Here is an 8,479-nt window from a genome sequence, read left to right as displayed (position 1 = left end):
CGGCAGAGATTCCAAACAGGACCACCAAGGTAGTTTGACCAAGATTTTACCTCGGGACTACCAAATGCATAAACGCCCATCCCAGCACCGAGATTCCAAACAAGATCTAATCGTTCAGGTTCCCATGTGCTCCAAAAAGAACAGTTTGTTTGCCTCAAACTACCCCACGTTCGTACCGCGGACATCACGTGGGTGTCAGAGGGGTTTGGAGTGTGGACATAGCACCAACGAAACGGGGGTGTCTACAGTTTGTAATAGATACATGAACAGAGAGATCTTTTCACAAGAGAGAGAAAGAATCAACACAGATAGTAAATATTATATGCGACTGATTATATACTAGAGTCTAAACTCATCACAAATCCATTCACAAGGCACACAGAGGAAGGGCCAAAAGAAGAAGAAAAAACAGAAAAAAGAAAGAAGTAAAATATGAAGCCACCACAATGGTCGTCAAACCAAAAAGCTTCAGCTAACGAATATGATGGAAGGATCGCAGCAGCACTCGTCGATCAAACAGCAGCAACACAGAGCCGCAAGACTGCCCAAAGAAAGCAGACGAAAAATTAATCAACAACCATGGAACGAACAGAGCTTAGACAAAGAATCAAAGCATCCCAAGAGGGAAAAGGCGAAAACCCAAGAGGGAAAAGGCGAAAAGGGCAGTCGAAGAATAGGGGGACGTACCATCCTTCAAGAAACCCTCGGTTGCTCCTCTGTGGAGGCGGCGCTGCGTATTGGGGAGGTGCCATAACAGGCGGTCCCTGGTAGTACCCTACAAACCAACCACCAAAGACAACAAAACCCCATTACACCAACATATATAAATAAATCACCAAAAGAGAGAGAGAGAGAGAGAACCTTGGGCTGGATAGGGATAGGCGTATTTGGGGTCGGCCATGACTGATGCTTAGCTTTTCCTTCTTCCCTTTCTCTCTTCTTCTTCTCTCTCTCGCTAGCGCGGAGCAAACGATAAAATCTCAAGCGAAGACTCGAGATGGAAGATATGGGGATTGTGGCTCTGTCTTTACTTTTATAGTTGAGAGAAAACGAGGTTTCCAGATAAGCGGCTGAAGCGATTCTCTGATTCCCTACGACCAAAACCACCTTATGATAGATGACGTCTACGCTAAGGAATTTGGTATTCTCTCCTCCACGAAGGTAAAGAAAGTTGGTCTCTTTCCGACTCCTCCCGCCCCTTTATTTCTGTCAGTGGTTCCTTTTTTTTGTTCGTTTCATATTTTTCTGATGATATTTGGGAAGAGAAATCCCTTTAAGAAAGTGATTTCACATCTTCACTGTCCATTGCTTCAGATATCATGGTCCTTGTATAGATCCTCTCCCAACACCCAGATTTTGTGTACAGATACTCTCCAAACACCCAAACTAGGAGTGTCAACGGCCCTGGTTTACCCGGACATGATTAGAACCAAACTTTATAGGGTTTAGGTATGGTGATAAATAAGAAGACCTGATTAAGACTCGGGTTCAGACCCAAAGGTCGGATTAATAAATAGACTCAAGTATAGTTTGTAAAATTTTATATCAGACCCGGACCCGACCTGAGTTTCAATTAAGACCCACGATTTTTCAATGTAAAATGATAAAAAAACATGGTTTTACGAGGTATGATCCGGGTTTGGTTCACCGATTAGACTCGTGTCTAAACCCAATACCATACCCATAAATATGATCCAATTGTGGTTTCACCTGGGTCCGAACCAAATCTGACACATTGACACCCCTAACCCAAACCATCATATGAGAGAGAGATATGCTTGGGTTGTAAATGATTATTACCACAAACTTGGTTTCCTTGGGATTCGCTTGGCCTTTTGATAAATTTGGGTTTTAGTTAGTTTCTCCCATGAAACGAGATTCACACCTTGCTAAGAAATGTCATGCAACAAACAATTTTTTTTTTTTTTGATATTTACATATTTACACGGAGAAACAACCCTGATCAGATACCTAATTGCACTGGCTTTACCTATCATACTCACGGTCGTTGTCCTAACAGCATAAAATTCGGTGGGCTTACCCCTTGCCTCCAGAGAATGGCCACAATTCGGCTTGCACAAGTAGTGATGCCCATGTGATTTGAACCCAGACCATCTGCCTTGCCTAGGTCTCATCCCACTATGCCAAGCCCCTTTGGGGGCAACAAACGATTAATTTGTTAAAGAATATTACGAATGTTGCGTGTTGTGTGATATTTCCAGGTTCCACGAGAGAGAGAGAGAGAGACTAGAATATGTGAACTGAAGTATAAACTTAAATTTTCATGGGTTCTTTTAATTTTTCCTTAAATTTTACCATACTTATGTGATCTACATGCTTGGTTTTATAAAACCAACTCTCAGCTCATCCGATTGTGATGCATAGGTATATATTCAAGCATCCAAAAATCATATTTTTCATCAAAAATACATGATCCAACACTTTATTCTTAGCAAATGGATAATGCCAAATACAACTTTAGGGTTGGATTTGCAAAAAGAGTGCCAGAAATGCCTATATATAGGGTTAATATTGGCTACTAATGAAGGAACTAAACTAATGATTAAAAATCACTTATTTCTTCCAAAATTTCCAATTTTCTGTAGATCAAATGTTAAGTATATGATCTACATGATTTGTTTAGTAAGAAGCTTGTTTTGAATGATGTGATTATGACAAGTAATTAGGTTTTTAAGGGGGGCCAAAAATCATCATCTCACCATGTGCCAAAATTTCACATTTTTACACTAGAAAAGCACTATCCAAGGCTTGATGCTTAGCCGACAAACCATGCTGAACCCATCTATGTGGTCAGATTGAGTCAATACAACTTGCACCTATGATTTTTAGCTCATTAGTTTTGTACCTTCTTAGTAGACAATATATATATATATATATATAACTGAACATATTAGGCCCCATTTTTTGTTCTGCCTCTTCTGGCTTTAAGTGTTTTATATATGATAGATCTGAACCATTAGATTATTTAGCATGATCGATTTAGTGAGAATAGACTCTAGGATTATATTTTTTCTACCGAAAAACATGATTTTATGAGCTGAAAAAAATTGGTACCTTCATAGCCATTGATTTTGGATCACCGGAAAAACCTTTATACAAGTCAGATTTCAACTATCCAAAAACTGGTTCCCTATAGATCACATCTACAGTGTTAGACATGAGAAAAGATACTTAAAACTATGATTTTTGAAGGGGCCTAATGAGACCTAATGAAAAAGTGGGCCTAGGAACGCATTACTCATGTATGTATGTATGCATGTTTTTAAATGAGCAATGCTGGGGTTAGGCAGGATCCCTACCTGTATTAACTAAAGAAATAGATAGATAATGTATAAAATGGGATCAGTTTGCATGAGCTGAGCCAAGTTTGAGCACTGCATGCTCCTTGTTTAACCTTCACTACTTGGCTGGCCGAGCTCAATTTAGAAGCTAAACTAACTTTTCATGAGCCCAGAGAAATCACAAGCTGCCTGTGTCGTTGTTTACGCCCAGAGAGAGAGAGAGAGAGAGAGAGAGAGAGAGAGAGAGAGAGAGAGAGAGAGAGACGAACTAAGAATATCAACATTACGACAGGTTCAACAAACGTTGAAACTGACAAACAAAACACACAAGACCCAGACCGACAAAGAACACATAAGCCAAAAAAAAGGGGGCACAAAATACAAACCAGAAACAAAGGCGATCAGTCCGGATCCGGGGGAGGCATTAGCGGCAAGTGGCGCTGAAGATCAAGAAGACAGATGCGTAACGAGGCATATACATCCGCCAGAATATAATTTACTAACTTGTTGAAATTAATCGAGAAAATAACATTGTTGCGCGACATCCAAACAACCCATCAGGAAGAAAGCAATCAAGTTCTTCAAATGATTTGCCAACTTCTACATCTACGAACTGGCTGGGGGCCCCACAAGAGGTCCACAACAAAAGACTCCTGGTGCACGCACACGACCGACTTATTTCAGGTAACCTTAAAGGAGAGAGAGGATGAAATCTGTGCTGAGAGAGATGATGACATCTGCGATTATTCATAAATATTATTGCGTCTCACAGTTGACCGTTATTTTCCAGAAGGTACTTCTGCTGCAGAAAGAATATGGAGAAGAACCAAAGTAACTGCCACCAGTTGTATTCAAATCCCAACAAATTCAAAGTGTGCAAAACGTCAGACATTAATTAAGAATACCAAGAACATCAAGTCAACATTGGAATCCCACCATCCAAGGATGTAAAGTCAACTAGAGCTCCAGACTTTTCAGTGTTACAAAAAAAAAAACAAAAGTTGCATGGATATCTTATCAACCTTATTGGTTCTAATGGAGGATTAGCCATATCACATTTATTTGTACAAATTATCCTCAACTTCCCAACAAATGAGGAAGAATACAAAAGGTGCGTTTGAACAAATAATCGTTGACCACTCATCCCTCCCTCCATAATCCCGGATAAATAGTCAGTTATCCCCTTTTACAACAACAAAAACAACAACAACAACAACAACAACAACTACACCTTCATCCCAAAACAATTGGGGTCGGCGATATGAACCAAAAAAGAAAATCATTCTGGGTCTTCCACATGAATCCTTCCCCTCCAATCATTTCTATCCAATGCCATGTCCTCGGTGAGGTTCAAAGCATTCATATCCTTTCCTATCACCTCCATCCATGTCTTCCTAGGCCTACCCCAACCTCTTTTAACTAATATATTTTTCCATTTCTCCATCCTTCTAACTGGAGCATCATTAGGCCTTCGCCGAATATGTCCAAACCACCGTAAACGATTCTCTCTCACCTTATTTTCAATGGGTGCAACACCTACCTTCTTACGTATCTCCTCGTTCCAAATCTTATCTTTTATTGTATTTCCACACATCCATCTCAGCATACGCATCTCAGCTACACTCATTTTTTGAATATGCTGTCTCTTGGCAGCCCAACATTCCGTACCATATAGTAAAGCGGGCCTAATAGTCGTCCTATAAAACTTTCCCTTCAACCGCAATGGCATTCTATGATCACACAACACTCCAGTTGCACTCTTCCATTTCATCCACCCAACCTTTATCCTATGATTTACATCTCCATTAATTTCTCCATACTTTTGAATGATAGATCCCAAATATTTGAAACAATCATCCACCGGTATTTCTTTCTCACCAAGTTTCACTACACTCCCATCACTACTTTGTTGCTTACTAAACCGACATTCCATGTATTCTGTCTTACTCTTACTCAACTTAAAATCTCTTGCTTCCAATGTCTGTCTCCATAATTCTAACTTAGCATTAACCTCAGCTCTAGACTCATCAATCCAAACAATATCATCAGCAAACAACATACACCATGACACATTTTCTTGAATTGATCTCGTAAGCTCATCCATCACTATAGCAAATAGGAAAGGGCTTAAAGCAGATCCTTGATGTAACCCAACCGTTATAAGAAAATTGGTTGTCACCCCTCCACAAGTGCGGATATTGGTTACTACTCCTTCATACATATCTTTAATTATACTAATGTACTTGAGAGAAACGCCTTTCTTCATCATTGTCCACCAGAGAACGTCCCTAGGTACTCTATCGTATGCCTTCTCCAAATCAATAAATACTATATGCAAATCTTTGTTCCTCTCTCTATTTCTCTCAATAAGTTGTCTAAGAAAATGTATAGCTTCCATAGTTGATCTTTCAGGCATAAAACCAAATTGATTCTCCAATATCATGACAACCTTCCTCAACCTAGACTCAATCACTCTCTCCCAACGTTTCATAGTATGACTTATGAGTTTTATACCACGATAGTTTGTGCAATCTTGTATATCACCCTTATTCTTATATAGAGGCACCAAAGTACTCTTCCTCCACTCATTGGGCATCTTATTTGTCCGCCAAATCTGGTTAAAAAGATTTGTCATCCATTCTAAACCTTTCTCTCTCAAGCATTTCCAAGCCTCGATAGGTATACCATCTGAGCCAACTGCCCTTCTTGATTTCATTTTCTTCAAAGCCTTTGCAATTTCTTTCTTTTGAATCTTGCGCATAAAGGCATGATTCATCTTATGAAAAGGAATGGAGAAGTCTCCAAGATCCTGAGCATGACTTTCTTTAAATAGCTTATCAAAATAATATTTCCATCTCTCTTTAATCTCCTCATCTTTGACTAAAAGCCTTTGTGTTTCATCTTTGATACATCTAACCATACCCAGATCTCTCGATTTCCTATCTCTCATCTTTGCAAGCCTATAAATATCTTTCTCGCCCTCTTTGGTATCCAACTTGTCATAAACCTCCTTATATACCTTATCCCTTGCGTTCTGAACTACTTTTTTAACTTCCTTCTTTGCTATCATATACTTCTCCAAATTCTCATTATCACGACTCTTACTTAGATTTCTATAGCACTCTCTTTTAACCTTAATAGCTAATTTGACATCCTCGTTCCACCACGATGTATCCTTACCTAGCGGTGCACCACCTTTAGACTCACTCAATACCTCCTTAGCCACCTTTCTCATGCCACCCGCTATCTTATTCCACATTGATTCTGAATCCTCCTCGAGACACCAATCAGCTTCCTTAACTACCTGCTCTACAAACATTCCTTGTTTAGCTCCTTTCAGTGCCCAACACTTAATTCTAGGATCTATCCTATGTGTATCCCTTTTGCAGCATTGTCTAATTCTAAGATCTAAAATTAAGACTCTATGTTGTGTAGATACACTTTCTCCCTGTATAACCTTACAATTGATGCAACAACCCCTATCTCTCTTTCTAAGTAAGAAAAAATCTATCTGACTCGTATTAACCCCACTTTTAAATGTTACTAGGTGAGACTCCCTCTTCCTAAACCCAGTGTTTGCTAAGATCATATCATAGGACAAACCAAAATCTAAAATCCTTTCTCTACTTTTGTTTTTTTCTCTTATACCATAGCCTCCATGGATACTCTCAAATCCATTCCTACTAATGCCTACATGCCCATTAAGGTCACCGTCAATGAAAAGCTTTTCTCTATAAGATATTCCTTGTACTACTCTATCTAAATCTTCCCAAAATTGATGCTTGATGGAATCATCTAAACCTACTTGAGGTGCATAAACACTAATAATATTAATAATATCCGTACCTAATACTAATTTAATAAGTAAAATCCTATCACCCTTCCTACGGACCTCAACTACATTATCTATAAACTTACGAATCATAACAATCCCTACTCCATTTCTATTCCTATTTATTCCTGTATACCAAATCTTATATCCCCAAGGTTCTATCACTTTTGCTTTCTCACCTACCCATTTGGTCTCTTGTAGACATAAAATATCAATCTTTCTCCTACACATAACATCTACTAACTCTACCAACTTACCAGTTAAAGACCCTATGTTCCAAGTGGCTAACCTAATTTTATGATCTTTGACTAACTTCTTTACCCCCACCCGTCCAACAAAGTGAGGGAACCCTTGCATATTTGACACCACACCCGGGCGCCGGTGTGACGCGTCGCTTTCAGACGATGACCTAGCAACCCTTGCCCATTTATCACTGCCTCCGGGCCTATAAAGTATAACGTGTCGCTCAGTAGGGAACGCCCCAACAAAATTCTCATATTGGTTCATATTCATAGGGTATGACTAAGTCTTTATGCTGGCTGTCACAGGCCTACCACAACCCTCCTCCTTTATCCGGGCTTGGGACCGACAGTGTATAACTAAACAGTTATCCCCTTTTGAGGATGGGAAATAATCTCAGATAATTTGCTGTGTTTGTATCGAATGCCAAAAGGTAAAATAAATAATTCTAGTTGCTTTGTTTTTTTTTTCTATTCAAACGCCCCTAAACCAAGCTAAGGGGAGTGATATAACACTTTAATTATACTCAATTATGAGCCTCGATTATAGTTTAATTATATTACTTTAAGCAAAAAGTCGTCTGAAGTTCTTATGTGTTCAAGTGCTGCAAAAGGTACCATAAAAAAATTTAATAATTAAGATGTTACATTAGAGGGGGTCCAAATGAAACCCATCCAATTTTACAGCTTAATAGAAACTAATTTTTAAATTTTTTAAAATAAAAATTGGCTTATGATATGGCATATCAGATTACAATATGTCATATAATTTTTCCTTGAAATTAACATAAGATAGCCCACGATAGCTCGTCTCGTTTGGTTGGGGCAACTCATAAATGTCACCAAGTTGACAGGATGTGAACAGTTCGAACCTCATGGGTGTGCGTGTTTTGCTACAAGACTGTAGTTGGGTGTACTCTCTTGCAGGCAAGGGGGGGAATGGGGTTTTGCACAATTGAACTTGGTGAGTGAGGCAAGTTTTCCACCTTTTTCTAAAACAAAAAAAAAATCAAGATAGTACCTCTCTTATTTGCCCACAAGGGTTTCGCTCATCTGGTAGCTGGGACTGGTGAGTGAGGCAAGTTTTCCACCCTTTTCCAAAAAAA

The 8,479-nt window shown here is 39.1% G+C and overlaps 1 long non-coding RNA gene across 1 annotated transcript; it reads right to left on the bottom strand.

Annotated features, from left to right (window-relative positions):
• Nucleotides 1-292: 292 nt before the first annotated feature.
• On the bottom strand, nt 293-1,008 carry LOC149842122 (uncharacterized). The gene is made up of 3 exons (XR_016431038.1): nt 862-1,008; nt 688-775; nt 293-541 (listed from the first exon to the last, which is right to left on the bottom strand). It is a non-coding gene; the product is annotated as an uncharacterized LOC149842122 (long non-coding RNA).
• Between the last annotated feature and the right edge of the window lie 7,471 nt (nt 1,009-8,479).

Source organism: Nuphar pumila, chromosome 3 (genome assembly GCF_984573655.1).
Source record: "Nuphar pumila chromosome 3, dmNupPumi1.hap1.1, whole genome shotgun sequence".
NCBI lineage: Eukaryota > Viridiplantae > Streptophyta > Magnoliopsida > Nymphaeales > Nymphaeaceae > Nuphar > Nuphar pumila.
Note: the sequence above shows the minus strand (reverse complement) of the source record. Positions and strands in the feature narration are given on the sequence as shown.